We start from the raw sequence: 21,592 nt of genomic DNA on the forward strand, positions 1-21,592 counted from the left end.
TAGTAACTCGAAATAAAAGAGCTACGGAATAAACGGAGACTAGCTAAAGGTGAGCTGACGATATGTGTTGGAAGTGTTTCCAAGTTTGATGTGATCAAACATCGCACGCTCCCTCTACCATCAAGATTAGTATTAAACCTGAATAATTGTCATTTGGTGTTTGCGTTGAGCATAAACATGATTGCATTATGTCTATCGCAATACGATTATTCATTTAAGGAGAATAATGGTTACTCTATTTATTTGAATAATACCTTCAATGGTCTTGCACCTAAAGGAAGGGTTTATTGAATCTCGATCGTAGTGATACACATTTTCATGCCAAAAGATATAAGATAGTAATGATAGTACCACTCACTTGTGGCACTGCCATGTAAGTCACATTGGTATAAAACGCATGAAGAAGCTCCATGTTGATGGGTCTTTGGACTCACTCGTTTTTGAAAAAGTTTGAGACATGCGAACCATGTCTATTGGTGTATACGCATGAAGAAACTCCATGCAGATGGATCGTTTGGACTCACTTGATTTTGAATCACTTGAGATATGCAAATTATACCACATGGGCAAGATGACTAAAAATCCTCGATTTCAGTAAGATGGAACAAGATAGCAACTTGTTGGAAGTAACACATTTTGATGTGTGCAGTCCAATGAGTGCTGAGGCACGCAGTGGATATCGTTATGTTCTTACTTCACGGATGATTTGAGTAGATACTGAGTATATTTACTTGATGAAACGCAAGTCTGAATTATTGAATGGTTCAAGTAATTTCAGAGTGAAGTTGAAGATCGTCGTGACAAGGGGATAAAATGTCTATGATACGATCATAGAGATGAGTATCTGAGTTATGAGCTTTGGCACGCAATTAAGACATTGTGGAAATTGTTTCACAATTAATACCGCCTGGAACACCATAGTGTGATGATGTGTCCGAACATCATAACTGCACCCTATTGGATATGGAGCACACCATGATGTGTCTTGTCAAATTACCACTATCGTTTATGGGTTAGGCATTAGAGACAACCGCATTCACTTTAAAATAGGGCACCACGTAATTCCGTTGAGACAACACCATTTGAACTATGGTTTGGAGAAACCTAAGTTGTCGTTTCTTAAAAGTTTGGGGCTGCGACGCTTATGTGAAAAAGTTTCAGGTTGATAAGCTCGAACCCAAAGCGGATAAAATGCATCTTCATAGGACACCCAAAATAGTTGGGTATACCTCCTAATTCAGATCCGAAAGCAATAGGGATTGTTTCTTGAATCGGGTCCTTTCTCGAGGAAAAGTTTGTCTCAAAAAGTTGAGTGGGAGGATGGTGGAGACTTGATGAGGTTATTGAACCATCACTTCAACCAGTGTGTAGCAGGGCACAGGAAGTTGTTCCTGTGGCACCTACACCAATTGAAGTAGAAGCTTATGATAGTGATCATGAAACTTCGGATCAAGTCACTACCGTACCTCGTAGGGTGACAAGGATGCGTACTACTTTAGAGTGGTACAGTAATCCTGTCTTGAAGGTCATGTTGCTAGACAACAATGAACCTACGAGCTATGGAGAAGCGATGGTGGGCCCAAATTCCGACAAATGGTTAGAAGCCATGAAATCCGAGATAGGGTCCATTTATCAGAACAAAGAATGGACTTTGGTGGACTTGCCCGATGATCAGCAAGCCATTGAGATAAATGGATCTTTAAGAAGAAGACGGACATGGACGGTAATGTCACCGTCTATGAAGCTCGACTTGTGGCGAAGAGTTTTTCACAAGTTCAAGGAGTTGACTGCAATGAGATTTTCTCATCCGTAGCGATGCTTAAAGTCCGTCAGAATCAAGTTACCATTAGCTGCATTTATGAAATCTGGCAGATGGATGTCAAAACGAGTTTCCTTACCGGTTTTCGTAAGGAAAGGTTGTATGTGATACAATCAGAAAGGTTTTGTCGATCCTAAGGATGCTAAAGGTATGCTAGCTCCAGCGATCCTTCTAAGGACTGGAGTAAGCATCTCAGAGTTGGAATATGTACTTTGATAAGATGATCAAAGATTTTTGTTTATACAAAGTTTATGAGAAACTTGTATTTCCAAAGAAGTGAGTGGGAGCACTATAGAATTTCTGATGAGTATATGTTGTTGACATATTGATGGTCAGAAATGATGTAGAATTTTCTGTAAAGCATATAAGGTTATTTGAAAAGTGTTTTTCAAGTGAAAACCTAGATTAAGCTACTTGAACAATAAGCATCAAGATCTATAAGATAGATCAAAATGCTTAATAGTACTTTCAAATGAGCACATACCTTGACATGATCTTGAAGGTGTTCAAGATGGATCAGTCAAAGAAGGAGTTCTTGCCTGAGATGTAAGGTATAAAGTTAAGACTTAAAGCTTGACCACGGCAGAAAAGAGAAAAAGGACGAAGGTTGTCCCCTATGCCTTAGACGTAGGCTCTACAGTATGCTATGCTGTGTACCGCACCGGAAGTGTGCCTTGCCATGAGTCAGTCAAGGGGTACAAGAATGATCCAGGAATGGATCATTAGACAGCGGTCAAAATTGTCCTTGGAGTAAATAAGGACATGTTTCTCGATTATGGAGGTGATAAAGAGTTCAGCGTAAAGGGTTACGTCAGTGCAAGCTTTAACACCTATCCGAGTGACTCTGAGTAGCAAACCGGATACGTATAGTGGAGCAACCATTTGGAATAGCTCCAAGTGGAGCGTGGAAGCAGCGTTTACAATATGACCTAGAATTTTGCAAAGGTTCAGACCCATTGACTAAAACCTCTCTCACAAGCAAAACATGATCAAACCCCAGAACTCATTGAGTCTTAATCACATGATGATGTGAACTAGTTTAGTGACACTAGTAAACTCTTTTGATGTTGGTCACATGGCGATGTGACCTGTGAGTGTTAATCACATGGCGATGTGAACTAGATTATTGACTCTAGTGCAAGTGGGAGACTGTTGGAAATATGCCCTAGAGGCAATAATAAATTTAGTTATTATTATATTTCCTTGTTCATGATAATCGTTTATTATCCATGCTATAATTGTATTGATAGGAAACTCAGATACATGTGTGGATACATAGACAACACCATGTCCCTAGTAAGCCTCTAGTAGACTAGCTCGTTGATCAATAGATGGTTACGGTTTCCTGACCATGGACATTGGATGTCGTTGATAACGGGGTCACATCATTAGGAGAATGATGTGATGGACAAGATCCAATCCTAAGCCTAGCACAGAGATCATGTAGTTCGTATGCTAAAGCTTTTCTAATGTCAAGTATCTTTTCCTTAGACCATGAGATTGTGCAACTCCCGGATACCATAGGAATGCTTTGGGTGTACCAAATGTCACAACGTAACTGGGTGGCTATAAAGGTGCACTACAGGTATCTCCGAAAGTGTCTGTTGGGTTGGCACGAATCGAGACTGGGATTTGTCACTCCGTGTAACGGAGAGGTATCTTTGGGCCCACTCGGTAGGACATCATCATAATGTGCACAATGTGACCAAGGGGTTGATCACGGGATGATGTGTTACGGAACGAGTAAAGAGACTTGCCGGTAACGAGATTGAACAAGGTATCGGTATACCGACGATCGAATCTCGGGCAAGTACAATACCGTTAGACAAAGGGAATTGTATACGGGATCGATTGAGTCCTTGACATCGTGGTTCATCCGATGAGATCATCATGGAACATGTGGGAGCCAACATGGGTATCCAGATCCCGCTGTTGGTTATTGACCGGAGAACGTCTCGGTCATGTCTACATGTCTCCCGAACCCGTAGGGTCTACACACTTAAGGTTCGATGACGCTAGGGTTATAAAGGAAGTTTGTATGTGGTTACCGAATGTTGTTCGGAGTCCCGGATGAGATTCCGGACGTCACGAGGAGTTCCGGAATGGTCCGGAGGTAAAGATTTATATATGGAAAGTTGTTGTTCGGGTTCCGAAAAAAGTTCGGGTTTTTTCGGTATTGTACCGGGAAGCTTCCAGAAGGTTCCGGAGGATTCCGGAGGGGTATGGAGGTCCGGAAATTGTTCCACCACGTCCAATACAGAAGCATGGGCTGTAGGGGGGCGCCCTAGCCTTAATGGGCCAGGGGAACCAGCCCCCCCAAGGCCCATGCGCATGGGAGAGGGAAAACCCTAAGGGGGAGGGCCTCCACTTGACTTGGGAGGCACTCCTCCCCCCCCTTGGCCGCCGCCCCCTCCTCAGATTGGATCTGAGGGGGCCGGCCCCCCTCTCCCTTGCCCCTATATATATGTGGGGGGTGGGAGGGCAGCCGCACCACAAGTCCTGGCGTAGCCCTCCCCCTCTCCCAAGTGCTCCTCCTCTCCCGCGGTGCTTGGCGAAGCCCTGCATGATTGCCACGCTCCTCCATCACCACCACACCATCATGCTGCTGCTGGATGGAGTCTTCCCCAACCTCTCCCTCTCACCTTGCTGGATCAAGGCATGGGAGACGTCACCAGGCTGTACATGTGTTGAACGCGGAGGTGCCGTCCGTTCGGCACTAGGATCTCCGGTGATTTGGATGACGACGAGTACGACTCCTTCAACCCCGTTCTCTTGAACGCTTCCGCTTAGCGATCTACAAGGGTATGTAGATGCACTCTCCTTCCCCTCGTTGCTGGTTTCTCCATAGATAGATCTTGGTGACACGTAGGAAAATTTTGAATTTCTGCTACGTTCCCCAACAGGCTCGTGCTGTTGTTCTGTCGAATTTTAATGTGTTCCTTGAGAAAGCAAATTTGAAAGATGATGGTAGCAATTACACGGACTGGGTCCGTAACTTGAGGATTATCCTCATTGCTGCAGAGAAGAATTACGTCCTGGAAGCACCGCTAGGTGCCAGACATGCTGCAGGAGCAACACCAGATGTTATGAATGTCTGGCAGAGCAAAGCTGATGACTACTCGATAGTTCAGTGTGCCATGCTCTATGGCTTAGAACCGGGACTTCAACGATGTTTTGAACGTCATGGAGCATATGAGATGTTCCAGGAGTTGAAGTTAATATTTCAAGCAAATGCCCGGATTGAGAGATATGAAGTCTCCAATAAGTTCTACAGCTGTAAGATGGAGGAGAATAGTTCTGTCAGTGAGCATATACTCAGAATGTCTGGATATAACAATCACTTGATTCAACTGGGAGTTAATCTTTCGGATGATAGCGTCATTGACAAAATTCTTCAATCACTGCCACCAAGCTACAAGAGCTTCGTGATGAACTATAACATGCAAGGGATGGATAAGACGATTCCCGAGCTCTTCACAATGCTAAAGGCTGCGGAGGTAGAAATGAAGAAGGAGCATCAAGTGTTGATGGTCAACAAGACCACCAGTTTCAAGAAAAAGGGCAAAGGGAAGAAGAAGGGGAACTTCAAGAAGAACAACAAACAAGTTGTTGCTCAGGAGAAGAAACCTAAGCCTGAGACTGAGTGCTTCTACTGCAAGCAGACTGGTCACTGGAAGCGGAACTGCCCCAAGTATTTGGCGGATAAGAAGGATGGCAAAGTGAACAAAGGTATATGTGATATACATGTTATTGATGTGTACCTTACTAATGCTCGCAGTAGCACCTGGGTATTTGATACTGGTTCTGTTGCTAATATTTGCAACTCGAAACAGGGACTACGGATTAAGCGAAGATTGGCTAAGGATGAGGTGACGATGCCCGTGGGAAAATTCGATGTGATCGCAGTCGGCACGCTACCTCTACATCTACCTTCGGGATTAGTTTTAGACCTAAATAATTGTTATTTGGTGCCAGCGTTGAGCATGAACATTATATCTGGAACTTGTTTGATGCGAGACGGTTATTCATTTAAATCAGAGAATAATGGTTGTTCTATTTATATGAGTAATATCTTCTATGGTCATGCACCCTTGAAGAGTGGTCTATTTTTGTTGAATCTCGATAGTAGTGATACACATATTCATAATATTGAAGCAAAAAGATGCAGAGATGATAATGATAGTGTAACTTATTTGTGGCACTGCCGTTTAGGTCATATTGGTGTAAAGCGCATGAAGAAACTCCATACTGATGGACTTGTGGAACCACTTGATTATGAATCACTTGGTACTTGCGAACCGTGCCTCATGGGCAAGATGACTAAAACGCTATTCTCCAGAACTATGGAGCGAGCAACAGATTTATTGGAAATCATACATACAGATGTATGTGGTCCGACGAATGTTGAGGCTCACGGCGGTTATCATTATTTTCTCACCTTCACAGATGATTTAAGCAAATATGGGTATATCTACTTAATGAAACATAAGTCTGAAACATTTGAAAAGTTCAAAGAATTTCAGAGTGAAGTTGAAAATCATCGTAACAAGAAAATAAAGTTTCTACGATCTGATCGTGGAGGAGAATATTTGAGTTACGAGTTTGGTCTTCATTTGAGACAATGCGGAATAGTTTCGCAACTCACGCCACCCGGAACACCTCAGCGTAATGGTGTGTCCGAACGTCGTAATCGTACTTTACTAGATATGGTGCGATATATGATGTCTCTTACTGATTTACCGCTATCATTTTGGGGTTATGCTTTAGAGACGGCCGCATTCATGTTAAATAGGGCACCATCGAAATCCATTGAGACAACGCCTTATGAACTGTGGTTTGGCAAGAAACCAAAGTTGTCGTTTCTTAAAGTTTGGGGCTGCGATGCTTATGTGAAAAACTTCAACCTGATAAGCTCGAACCCAAATCGGAGAAATGTGTCTTCATAGGATACCCAAAAAAGACTGTTGGGTACACCTTCTATCACAGATCCGAAGGCGAGACTTTTGTTGCTAAATTTGGAATCTTTATGGATAAGGAGTTTCTCTCGAAAGAAGTGAGTGGGAAGAAAGTAGAACTTGATGAGGTAACAGTACCTGCTCCTTATTGGAAAGTAGTTCACCACAGAAACCGGTTCCTGTGACGTCTACACCAATTAGTGAGGAAGTTAATGATGATGATCATGAAACTTCAGATCAAGTTATTACTGAACCTCGTAGGTCAACCAGAGTAAGATCCGTGGTACGGGTAATCCTGTTCTGGAGGTTATGTTACTAGAGCATGACGAACCTATGAACTATGAAGAAGCGATGGTGAGCCCAGATTGCGCAAAATGGCTTGAGGCCATGAAATCTAAGATGGGATCCATGTATGGGAACAAAGTGTGGACTTTGGTTGACTTGCCCGATGATCGGCAAGCCATCGAGAATAAATGGATCTTCAAGAAGAAGACTGACGCTAACGGTAATGTTACTGTTTATAAAGCTCGACTTGTTGCAAAAGGTTTTTGACAAGTTCAAGGGGTTGACTATGATGAGACCTTCTCGCCCGTAGCGATGCTTAAGTCTGTCCGAATCATGTTAGCAATTGCCGCATTTTATGATTATGAAATTTGGCAAATGGATGTCAAAAATGCATTCTTGAATGGATTTCTAGAAGAAGAGTTGTATATGATGCAACCAGAAGGTTTTGTCGATACAAAGGGAGCTAACAAAGTGTGCAAGCTCCAGCGATCCATTTATGGACTGGTGCAAGCCTCTCGGAGTTGGAATAAACGCTTTGATAGTGTGATCAAAGCATTTGGTTTTATACAGACTTTTGGAGAAGCCTGTATTTACAAGAAAGTGAGTGGGAGCTCTGTAGAATTTCTGATATTATATGTGGATGACATATTGCTGATTGGAAATGATATAGAATTTCTGGATAGCATAAAGGGATACTTGAATAAGAGTTTTTCAATGAAGGACCTCGGTGAAGCTGCTTACATATTGGGCATCAAGATCTATAGAGATAGATCAAGACGCTTAATTGGACTTTCACAAAGCACATACCTTGACAAAGTTTTGAAGAAGTTCAAAATGGATCAAGCAAAGAAAGGGTTCTTCCTGTGTTACAAGGTGTGAAGTTGAGTAAGACTCAATGCCCGACCACTGCAGAAGATAGAGAGAAGATGAAAGATGTTCCCTATGCTTCAGCCATAGGCTCTATCATGTATGCAATGCTGTGTACCAGACCTGATGTGTGCATTGCTATAAGTTTAGCAGGGAGGTACCAAAGTTATCCAGGAGTGGATCACTGGACAACGGTCAAGAAAATCCTGAAATACCTGAAAAGGACTAAGGATATGTTTGTCGTTTATGGAGGTGACAAAGAGCTCATCGTAAATGGTTACGTTGATGCAAGCTTTGACACTAATCCGAACGATTCTAAATCGCAAACCGGATATGTGTTTACATTGAAGGGTGGTGCTGTCAGTTGGTGCAGTTCTAAACAAAGCGTCGTGGCGGGATCTACGTGTGAAGCGGAGTACATAGCTGCTTCGGAAGCAGCAAATGAAGGAGTCTGGATGAAGGAGTTCATATCCGATCTAGGTGTCATACCTAGTGCATCGGGTCCAATGAAAATCTTTTGTGACAATACTGGTGCAATTGCCTTGGCAAAGGAATCCAGATTTCACAAGAGAACCAAGCACATCAAGAGACGCTTCAACTCCATCCGGGATCTAGTCTAGGTGGGAGACATAGAATTTGCAAGATACATATGGATCTGAATGTTGCAGACTCGTTGACTAAGCCTCTTCCACGAGAAAAACATGATCAGCACCAAGGCTCCATGGGTGTTAGAATCATTACTATGTAATCTAGATTATTGACTCTAGTGCAAGTGGGAGACTGAAGGAAATATGCCTAGAGGCAATAATAAAGTTATTATTTATTTCCTTATATCATGATAAATGTTTATTATTCATGCTAGAATTGTATTAACCGGAAACATAATACTTGTGTGAATACATAGACAAACAGAGTGTCACTAGTATGCCTCTACTTGACTAGCTCGTTGGTCGAAGATGGTTATGTTTCCTAGCCATTAACATGAGTTGTCATTTGATTAACGGGATCACATCATTAGAAGAATGATGTGATTGAATTGACCCATTCCGTTAGCTTAGCACACGATCGTTTAGTATGTTGCTATTGCTTTCTTCATGACTTATACATGTTCCTATGACAATGGGATTATGCAACTCCCGTTTACCGGAGGAACACTTTGTGTGCTACCAAACGTCACAACATAATTGGGTGATTATAAAGGTGCTCTATAGGTGTCTCCGAAGGTACTTGTCGGGTTGGCGTATTTCGAGATTAGGATTTGTCACTCCGATTGTCGGAGAGGTATCTTTGGGCCCACTCGGTAATGCACATCACTTAAGCCTTGCAAGCATTGCAACTAATGAGTTAGTTGCGGGATGATGTATTACGGAACGAGTAAAGAGACTTTCCGGTAACGAGATTGAACTAGGTATTGAGATACCGATGATCGAATCTCGGGCAAGTAACATACCGATGACAAAGGGAACAACGTATGTTGTTATGCGGTTTGACCGATAAAGATCTTCGTAGAATATGTGGGAGCCAATATGAGCATCCAGGTTCCGCTATTGGTTATTGACGAGTGACGTGTCTCGGTCATGCCTACATAGTTCTCGAACCCGTAGGGTCCGCATGCTTAAAGTTCGATGACGGTTATATTATGAGTTTATGTGTTTTGATGTACCGAAGGTAGTTCGGAGTCCCGGATGTGATCACGGACATGACGAGGAGTCTCAAAATGGTCGAGACATGAAGATTGATATATTGTACGACTATATTCGGACACCAGAATGGTTCCGGGGGTTATCGGATATATACGGAGTACCGGGGGTTACCGGTACCCCCCGGGGGTTTAATGGGCCTACATGGGCCTTAGTGGAGAAGAGGAGGGGCGGCCAGGGCAGGCCGTGCTCCCCCTCCCCCTCTAGTCCGAATTGGACAAGGAGGGGGGTGGCGCCCCCCTTTCCTTCCTCTCTCCCTCATCCTTCCCCCTTCTCCTAATCCAACTAGGAAGGGAGGGAGTCCTACTCCCGGTGGGAGTAGGACTCATCCTGGCGTGCCTCCTCCTGGGCGGCCGCCTCTCCCCCCCTTGCTCCTTTATATACGAGAGCAGGGTGGCGCCCCAGAGACACAACAATTGATCATTGGTCTCTTAGCCGTGTGCGGTGCCCCCCTCCACCATAATCCACCTCGATCATATCGTAGCGGTTCTTAGGCAAAGCCCTGCGTCGGTAGAACATCATCATCATCACCACGCCGTTGTGCTGACGGAAATCTCCCTCAAATCTCGGCTGTATTGGAGTTCGAGGGACGTCATCGAGCTGAATGTGTGCTGAACTCGGAGGTGTCGTACGTTCGGTACTTGATCGGTCGGATCGTGAAGACGTACGACTACATCAACCGCGTTGTGCTAATGCTTCCGCTTTCGGTCTACGAGGGTACGTGGACACGCTCTTCCCTCTCGTTGCTATGCATCACCATGATCCTGTGTGTGCGTACGAATTTTTTTAAAATTACTACGTTCCCCAGCAGAACCTCCCTTGTCGGGCAGGCGAGCCTGGCCAGGTCGAGGCCTTCCCACAGACAGAGCCAAAATCGCCCTGGCAGGCTTGCCGGGGCCAGCGGAGGTCCACTCACTACTGAGTATGTTGCTAACGCGACACTACGATCAGAGACCCTTTGACGAAATTGTGTGCGATGCATTAATCGCAAACGGTGATGTAAAAAACCATCAAAAAAGATGCAAAACATTTGCGATGAATGATACATCAAACACGGTTCAGATATTAGTTGCGTGTGCGATGAGGGGCATACGGTTGATCCGTACGAACTGTTTGCGATGAGACAAAACAACATAAACGGGCAGCCAAATCAAGGTGTGTGTGATATACGGCATACGATTCACTCCGATGAACCATTTGCGGTGATTGAGGTGAACACAAACGATTCGGCGTAACAAGATGTGTGTGATACCCGGCAAACAGGTCGGTAATCAGAATTGTGTGCGATCATTATAGACAGCCCATACGGTCTTTTTTTGTGAATTATGTGCTCGTCAGAGCACAAAGTTCAACAAACCAACCTGTGGGCGATAATGTAGAATATCTCTATAGAATACATATTACTAACCGTCTATGATGAGATTGACAGGATAAACAGATATAACAAATTAATATGAGTGAACGGAAACAGAGATATATATAGTCTGCTTAATTTAGTCCTTCTTCTTCTTCTTGTTGTTGTTATTGGATGGCCCCGCGACATCGTCTTGGCGAGGACGCTTCTTGCCACTGACAGTTGGCTTTTCATCACCGCCGCCATCGTCATCGTCGTTGTTGCCATCGTCATCCTCCTCGTTCGACCATTCCTCCTCCTCATGATCGTCGTCCTCTTCTTCATCCTCCGACGGCTCCTCGTCCATCTGGTTGTCGTCTGACGACTCCGGAAGCGGCATCCCTTCCATGAACCGGATATAATCGAGGTTTGGGCTCGACGCCGAACTCATGGAAGATGAGCGGGATGATTCCGATGTTAACCTATCATCGGGCGCCAGACTGCTGGCCGAACCATCATCCTTGCTGTCGCTCGACATGGCTGCAGAGTGTGTGCCAGTGTGTAGCGCGGCCTGCCGGGGACGATGAAGATGGTGGACACTTAAGCGGGGTATGCAGAGAAGAGGAACTGCCGATTGAAGCGGGGTTTTTTTTGCATGGGGGGGGGGAATTGAAGCGGGGGTTGACGTATTATCTAACCGCTGATATAATAACCCCAATTATTTGTACCCAGTTGCTCCAAATTCCCGGGGTTGCACAGGACTCCTATTGGCTATTTGCTGGTTTCCTTTTTCAAGACAAAAACAAGGAACGAGTTTTGGTATTATGCACCGGTACCGGTACAAACGGAGTAGGATAGTTGGCAAGCAATACATTGAGCTCTTCTTATTGATAAAGCTAGTAATAATGAAACTAGAAAGGAAAAGAAAAAAGGCAAAGAAAAATATGTGCACGAATCTTCGCGTAACATCAGTGGCATAGGACCTAGATGTGCATTACTTAGAGCACATCTAGATGTGCTTTAGCAACACTATCAAACAAAACCCCTAATCATCATTGCAAACAGCGCATAGAACATGGCTAATGCGACAAGCACAACTACACATGCTAGTTCATTCTTGTCTCTTGCTTTCATCTGTTGCGTGTGATTGATTCTTTCTTGCTTCATCGTACTGATTCTACATTCCAGATCAGCCAGTTTCTTCTTCAGCTTTACGTTATCTTCTGCAAGCTTGGTGATAACACTCCGAGCCCTGCCATGCCATTCTTCATCCAGCCAGTGAATAAAGGCACAAGCCTCATATCCCTGTCAATGTTAAATAGTATTCAGGTTGAGAGGTGGCATTAACTCAAGTAAAATGATGAACTTAGTACTAACCTCTAAGGGGCAACTGAGAAACCGCCTGCCAATGTCGAATCCCTTCGTGCATACACGTCGAGCAGGAGTGTCCCCGTGCACACAACTCAGCTTTTGGTACTTCTCGGTGGCGCAAAACTCAGAGTCGAACTCATGTTGCGGGAGTCTGGAGTCATGCTCCGGATCCGGCGGCAGATCACTTTCCTGGGGGGGGGGGTCATTCAGGACGGATTCGGCAAGGAGCTACTTTGGACATGCTAAAAAAGATCAGGATAGATTGGGACCTGATAGGACGATTCGGATCCGTAGTACAACTGTCTTCTGGTGACCTTAGGCAAGTGCTCGGCGGCGAGCACCGTCGTGGCGGCGATACGAGCGGGAGCAGCCACATCGCAACCATCAGCACCACTTGTCCGCATTCCCCCAATGTCAGCTCCACGCGAGGGAATTTGGAGGCTATGTAGGGATTTGGGGGAAATGGGGAAACTATGGGGATAAGCCGGGAACTACTTGTGGCACTATATGTTGGAGTATACGGCACACTGTTTATACATGTCGTTTGTGTTACGTATTACAACGTCACACACTGTGTGAGAAGACAACATAGGTGATACACGGTTACCGTTACATAACTGTATGTGATGTACTACATGTACATATAATTGAGTTACAGTGATACCGTGTAAACAGCCGCTCTGCGAATATCCGTAAAAAACAGTCGGTCTGCATATAGAGATGGCGGCGGCGACCTATGCAGCGGCTAACGGAGAAGAGGTCAATCCTTGGTTGGTGGCCGGTGGCGCGTCATAGGAGGTCAATCCTCGGTCTGCGGTGGGAGATAGGAGGAGCTCAACCATCGAGGTCGACGGCGGTCAGATTTGAGCACATCCATCGCGGTCGATGGCAGGATAGTGTTGGTCGAACTTCAGGCGGCAATCGCACTAAGCTTTGATCCTCGACCCTGTTGTCTCGGCGTGTCGTCGCATCGCGCTTCTCTGTCTGTTGGGTGGAGGTTGCCGTGTGGCTAATTAATGAAGGTATTCTTTTCGTGAGTGGCTTAATTAAGGTATTCAATTCCTAAGGGTAGTGTTATACTAGTACTCTACGTGTAAATTGACTGGTCATTGTCATTGCATGTCTGGATAACAATATGGAGGGCCCTTAGTAATTATGAAAATAAAGCCTTGTGATTAATGCACGCATCATTGGGCAGCAGTTAATTCATGTATTAATGTTGTTGTTTTGTTTTTAATTACCATTCGTGTGGTGTAGATGGAACGATCTCAATGGATGAAGAATCGAAAAACCTCATATTTTATCAGTGGTGTGACAGAGTTCATGAATTTGGCTGAAAGTACAAAGAGGAGAATTGGTGATGCGGATTACATCCTGTGTCCATGTAATAATTGTGCCAATACAGAGTCACATGAAGTTGCAGATTTCTAGTGGCACTTAGTCTCTCGGGGATTCATGGATGGATATACATGTTGGACCAGACACGGTGAAGAGGAGGTCATGGATGAAGATACCCAGGGCTGCGAGATGCCAAACCCCGATCAATGTCACATGGATGTTGAATCTAACATCGGGGCAGAGGCGTCAAGCTACCAATGGAACACCAAGCCGAAACGCCCACTGGAAAACCAAGGCGTGGACGCAGATGACGATGATCTTGATATGCCAGATTTTGCTGCTATGATTGTAGATTTTGAGGGCCCAAAAAAGGATATGATTGGGTACAAGGATCTGCCAACCATTGATGCGGACTCCAAGAAAGAATTGTATCCATGTTGCAAAAAGAAATATTCCAGGTTGAGTGCCACCCTGGCAGTTCTCAGATTTAAAGCAGCAAATGATCTATCAAACAAGGGCTTCACAGAGATGTTAGGTCTTCTAAAAGAAATTCTTCTAGAAGATAATGTGCTCCCCAAAAGCATGAATGAAGCGAAGAAAATTGTTTGCCCATTGGAACTTGAAGTACAGAAGATACACACTTGTGTGAATGATTGTATATTATACCGTGGTGAGTACAAAGATTTGCGTGCATGTCCTAGATGAAAGCATGCACGATACAAGCGAGGAGAGCAAAGGACAAGTACAAATTGGACGACGAGATCAAGACAGGAATCCTATTTAAGGTTGTTTGGTACTTGCCTTTAATTCCAAGGTTGCTTCAAAAAAATAAAAATGCATTTTGTTTGCAATTTCAAAAACTGTTTGCTTGCTTTCAACAAATGTTTGAAAATTTTAAACTTGTTATTTTTTCGCAAACCCTAGAGAGGCAAAGAGGTTGCGGTGGCATCATGACGAGCGAATTGCGGATAAGTATATGAGGCACCCGAAAGATGGGGCTCAGTGGGAATTAATCGACAACAAGTTTGAAGACTTTGCCAAGGATCCTAGAAGTATAAGGCTCGGGGAGTGTACTGACGGGATGAATCCTTTTGGCGATATGAGCACCAATCACAGCACATGGCCGGTGCTTCTGTGCATATATAACCTAGCTCCTTGGTTGTGTATGAAGAAAAAATACATTATGATGTCAATGATTATCCAAGGCCCGAAGCAACCTGGAAATGACATCGACATTTCAACTAGTGGTAGAAGAACTGCTGACAGTGTGGATAGATGCACCTGCTGTAAAATGTTATGATGCTTACAGAGAGGAGATTTTCGATCTACATGCGATGCTGGTGCACACCATTCAAGATATGTCGGCATTAGGCAACACATCGGGGCAGAAAACAAAGGGAGATGTAGGGTGTGTCACATGCATGGATAGGACAGCTAGCATAAGACTTCCCAACTCGCGCAAAACCGTGTATTTGCGTCATCATAGGTCCTTACACAAAAATCACCCATGCCGAAAAATGAAAGCCGAATTTGATGGTACTATAGAGGTAGGTGTGGGCCCAAGGCCCTATGATGGAGAGGTGGTCCACAACATGGCTAAACAAATTAATGTTGTGCTTGGAAAGAATCACGCTTTGACGGTGAAACAAACATCCAAGGGTCAAGTGTTTACGAAGAAATTGGTGTTCTGGAAATTACCTTACTGGGAGATTCTACATGTACGTCACTGCACCGATGTCATGCACGTAGAGAAGAACGTATGTGAAAGCATCCTTGGTACTCTGCTCAAGATTAAAGGTAAAAGAAAGGATGGTGAGGGTTCGCGGCTCGATATGTTTGCTGATCAATCAAAACGCAAGAGTGAAGCAGAAGATGATGACAAATTCATCAAAGATCACCAGAGTTACAATTTTAGTACAAAAGAAGCAACACAATTCTTCACCTATTTATTGTCACTTAAGACACCCTCTTCCTACTCCGCAAACATCAGAACTCTCGTGGATGTGAGCTCAGGTAAAATGAAGTTGAGACACATGAAGTCACATGATTGCCACGTAATGTTGACACAAATCCTCCCGATGGCCATCAGGAATCTGATGGACAAAATATAAGGAACACACTCATTGAGCTCTGTGATTTCTTCAACCAACTATGGCAGAAAGTTGTAGATCCTGAAGAGCTGGATCATATGCAAGATGATATTGCAAGAATATTGTCCAACCTAGAGATGTTTTTCCCACCGTCATTCTTTGATTTCATGGTCCATCTCACTGTGCATCTTGTCGACGAGATAAAGTATTGTGGTCATGTGTTTCTTCGCAACATGTATCGCTTCGAGCGGTTCATGGGAAAACTGAAGCGCTTTTGTCGGAACCAAAACCATCCAGAGGCAAGCATCCTACAAGGTTATACCGCGGAGGAGGTGGTTGAGTTTTGCACCGAATACATGAAACAACGACCTATAGGTTTGCCCCTCTCTTGCCACGAGGGAAGGCTGAAAGGTAAGCCGGTCCTTGCCGGCATGCAAATGGCTGCACCCGGAGAATTGGCAGAGAAAGCCCATTTGATGGTACTGCTTAACACCCAGTTCTCAGCGCTTATACCGAAGAACACTTGGCGGAGATATGCCAAAGCTTCTTACCAATCGTGCCTTCATCAGATGTGGAGATGAAGTGGCACACTAAGAACTACGTTGAATGGCTGAAGAAGCGTTTGGCACAAGGATCCATTGATGACATTGCTACGTGGTTGGCACAAAAGCCATCACCTACGGTGTTGACGTACCAAGCATATGTCATAAATGGATACACGTTCTACACTTAGGAACATGATGAGAAGACCTCGTATCAGAACAGCTCTGTTCCAATAGAATGCATGACTGTAGATGAAGCTGATAAAAGGGTATACTATGGAACCATCAAAGAGATTTGGGAGCTTGACTATGTGAAAGTTAAGGTGGCATATTCAGGTGCACATGGATCCCTCTTGGTCAAGTAAAGTTTGATGATTATAGGAAGACATGTGTTAACAGGACAATGATGGCATATCATGCGGACCCGTTCATTCTTGCCAGCGATGCTACCCAGATTTTCTTTGCGGAAGACCCTTTGTGTAAGAGCTGCCATGTAGTGATGCATGTGATGAGGAGGGTACTGGGTGTCGACGATGTTGCTGATGAGGACGAGTACGATGAATTTGATGAGTTGCCAGGCAAGGGATCACGCGCCCGTGTAACAGAGAAGCGTAAAATCATCAGAAAACCCAAGTTCATTCGAGGTCAACGTAATGATTCCAGTTCCTCCATGTACATGGGAATTAAGCCGTAAGACTAGTCTTTATGCCTACCCTGCAACTTAATTCGTTCAATTTAGAATTGTCGCATGTACTGAATTTGTGAGTTATGCCCGGTTTTCTGTTGATGTAAGAACCATTAATATGTTGACCTTGATATGCTGTCAGCTCAGGAAATGAATATGAACTGTTTTTTGTTATTATTACTAGCACATATGCCCGTGCGTTGCAACGGGTATAAAAGTAAATAAATATATACTTAGAAACTTGAAAAAAATACCACTCAAACAAATTCAACAATATTACAAAAACTCACAAGGACCATTCTTGAAAAAAAATCCATCACTTTTTCGCACAAAAATTAATAATCCATCACTGTCTTGATTATTGACTAACTTGCAATAAATTGATCAACGCAACTGAGCTACATGCATATACATAACTAGATTAAATTTCATCCACACCAGACATGTGTACATGCTCATGTATGTGCATGGGTTCAGAAAAAACTAACTGGAACGTTATGAAATAATATTATAGAAACGACAACTTGAACATGTAATTGTAGCGTATATGACCAAGCCTTTTCAATTGGGGACTTCACCCTGTATGTAAATTATTTTATATGAATAGACATATATTTGGATCTCCAACCAATCCTAGAGGCTGGGCTTGGTGGGCTCAACCTGTGCATCTGCATTGGTTTGTACGAATTAGAAATATCAGACAAAAATAAGATGTGTGTAAAACTACTATCAAACATAATATGCAACAATTGTGAATTGTTGTACATGGGGACAAAAGGAGGTATATTATATCTCATTGGTGAATTTGTGATTAGATTGTTTCTGATGTGCATTACAATTTTTCAAAAAAGACAATTGCCATAATATTACAAGTATTCTCATCAGAACCGGCACTGTCAACCACGAAGGAGCGTGTGATCTTGGCAAGCTGCCACCAAAGCGGTCATATTGCGCCTGATGCTGTTGAGACAAAGACATAGTGGCCTTTTTTGGGGGGGTTTGGTCACATCGGAAAAATCCAACATGTGCAATAAAGCTAGGTGTAGTAGAAATATGAAGTTTCTTTGGTTGTTTGGATAATCGAAATTAACGCCCAGTTTTAACAAAACACGTTTTAGTAGGATTTTTTAGGAAAATCAGTTTTACTAACAATTCAGTTAGGAACAAGCAGTTTGCACAAAACCATGTTTGGATAATAAAACATGGCACGAGGGACAGGCAGACTGCACCGTCGCCGCCGCGTCCTGGCATCCGCTTAAGAGATGATCGCATTCAGCTGGATGACATGGTACGCCATCTCGACGGAACCGGATCCTCTAACATTCACAAGGAATGTTAGAGGAGCTACAGTATCCTAACTTTCCTTCTATCTATTCATATGATTAAGGCCAATATGACTTAAATTACTTTATAAATTAAGGATCTATTATGTACATTTATAGTAATTACATACAAACAAATTGATGGTGAAATAAAATTAATTTCGAATTATTTATATCTACAGTAAATATCAACAGTAAACAACTTGCTAACAGTCTCTAACTTTCCTTCTTGAATTTACACTAGACTAGCATTGTAGCACGGTGACTTTCCTTGTGAATGTTAGAGGATCCGGTTCCCATCTCGACGTACACCCTAGATGGGCACGGGGCCCATCATTTTGGTCACGACCGAAGGTAGAGTAGTGCTGCAACTGGCCGTTTTGGTCGACATCGTTGCCGGTGATGGTTGCTTGGGCAGCGGTGGAGGTGAGGAACAGGATGCAACGTTGTGGCCTCGAGGAAGCCAGCCTCCTTGTCCTCCAGCACGAGATCATGTTAGCAGCTGAATTACTACTAGTCCTTCCTACCACAGCCATCAATTCAAGAACTAAATGCAACCTGGATGCTCGCGAGCCAGGCATCTAGCACGCCGAGCCAAGCCCTGACGACGCCGAGGATGTAGTGCCGTCCTAGAAGCATCCTTGACGTGACTTGCTGCCGCCCAGAGATATTGATGGCGACGGCGAGGAAGACGTGGGAGGAGTGCCCGGTCCGGAAGGACTGGTGGTTGACTCTGATGGCGAGAGCCGCCCGCGCTACGGGATGAGTGCTTGAAGGGGAAGAACTAGTGATCAACGGCAGCCCGACCATGGCGACGGCCGCAAGCGCCGATAGATGAGTTGTCGCGGGGTTAGGAGCATTGGCGGAGCTATGTGGTGTGCTGCAGGTGCCATGGCCCCCCCCCAGCCCATTATTTTTTTGTAAAGAAACACTGTTTAGAATGACACAAATTAAGATAAATACAGTATTTGGCCCCTCTACACAATTATATTTGGCTATTTGCCCCCTCGGTAATATCTCGCTAGCTCCGCCACTGGTTAGGAGACTAGTGGTCGACGGCGGCGAACGGCGGCGCAGGAGGAGTGGTCGACGACGATGGCCGCAGGGGGATGTGAGATGAGTTGTTGCTGAGGACAGACAAGTGGTCAACGGCGATGCAACGTCCATGCCAGCAGCTGCGCCATATGCCGATCGACTACGGCGGGCAGCGGCGGATGTAGAACTGGTTTATGGAAAAACGTCAAATAGTAGTTTTTCTATAAACTCGTTTTTAAGGTTTTACAAAAGCTAAGATTTACTTATCCATAGATTTGTTACGTTAACCAAACAAAGTTTTTGTTTGTTAGTATAACCGAAAACAAGTGTAGGCCAAATTGGTTTAGTAAAATCTAGTTATCCAAACAACCGAACCGACCAGTGTAGCTGTCATTAAATATATGAAGTATAATAGACTATTATCAAGCTTCTAGGATAAGCCAGGGAGACATAAGTCCGTCCAGAAATTGGTAGCAAGAGGAATTCACGTACCAGAAAATGTCAACGTCTCGATGGGGGAAAAGTCAGAAAATTTAGTGTGAATCCATCTGCTGAACTGCCGATCATAAAACTGTTATTTTACGTGAACTCATACCTGTACATCTGCTTGGATGAGGTCCGGCCGGCATGCACGTAGGTAGCTGGGCTCTTGGTGCCTGATCAGCTGGTTGTGCATGCACGTACATCTGCTTGGATGAATTCCGACATGCACATAAGTAGAGGTTCGTGACGGACCACCAGCGCGGCAGACCCGGGCGGCACGGCCGGCCAGGCGTGATGTCGTCGGGACGAGCTCCATGTCGTCCTCTGCGGGAACCTGATCCTTACCCATGCGCTCGTCGTGGGTTCAGAGATTCATGAGGAAGTGATGGGGGTGGACAACACTGATGTCACTGGCCACGATCTGGGCTAGGATCCGTTAGCCGGTATCCATGCGTTTGCAACCGTCGTCACCGCGTTGCTGGCTGATGTGGAGTCCTTCGCATCTACGAATTCGCCGAGTACCGGCGAAGTCTCGCGGCTGCTGTCCTCCACTTGATCGGTCTCGCCGCTTCCCTCGCACAGAATTCGCCGAGTATCGACGACGCCTCACAGCTGTCGTCCTTCGCTTACTCGCCGAAGCGTTTTCGCACGCGCGAGATCGTTCTCGCTGCTTCGCTCGCCCGTGTGCGGTGCGTGTCCGTTCCAGAAGGTGCACATATAAATATTATATGGGTCAAGTTTAAGGGCCTCTCTGATTCAAAGAATTTTCATAGGATCTTTGATGGATTAGAATCTTTAGGAATTTTTTCTACGTTGGTCGTTTGATTCGTAGGATTGAATCCTGTAGGATTTTTTCCAAAGGATTCATTTGTACTATATTTCACGGGAATTCTAACATCCACTCCAACCTCTTGGAAGAAATCTCTTATTTTTCCCATGACATAATCAAACGAACTCAAATCCTACAGGGATCCAATGAACATGCCATTTCAATCCTACGTTTTTCCTATTCCTGTGTTTTTGTAATCCTATGAATCAAAGAGGCCCTAAGCAGAGTCCTTATGGGGTATTCTTTTGATTGGAATCCATTAGGGAAAGGATTCGTATCCCTGTGCTTTTCCTCGTGACACAAACCGCTAGCGATGTGGTGCTTTTTCTTTCCAAATTTTTTTTGTAATGTAACCAATAAAATCACCTAAGCGGGACGAAACCAAGAATATCATCTTGTTTTATTAGTACTAGGATAGGATAGGATAGGATAGGATATGATAGGATAGGACTAGGATAGGATAGGATATGATAGGATAGGATAGGATAGGATAGGATAGGACTAGGATAGGATATGATAGGACTAGGACTAGGATAGGACTAGGACTAGGACTAGGATAGGATAGGATAGGATAGGACTAGGACTAGGATAGGACTAGGACTAGGACTAGGATAGGACTAGGATAGGATAGAATAGGACTAGGACTAGGATAGGACTAGGACTAGGACTAGGATAGGACTAGGATAGGATAGGACTAGGATAGGACTAGGACATGGGCCCGTGCGTTGCAACGGGAGAAAAAAAAGATTACTCCCTCTGTCCATAATATAAGAATGAGACTGAGTAGTATCACACACCCCTTTCCCATTCCTTACCCTACCCGATCCTTATCGACGATTTTTGTTGATATGTGGAAATAGAGAAAAGAGAGAAAATATTAAATAATCGGTTTTAGTGTTATGCTAATTTCCAACGTTAGGCCAAGTGATGTATATAAT

This window comes from Triticum aestivum, chromosome 6B, assembly GCF_018294505.1.
Source record: "Triticum aestivum cultivar Chinese Spring chromosome 6B, IWGSC CS RefSeq v2.1, whole genome shotgun sequence".
NCBI classification, from domain to species: domain Eukaryota; kingdom Viridiplantae; phylum Streptophyta; class Magnoliopsida; order Poales; family Poaceae; genus Triticum; species Triticum aestivum.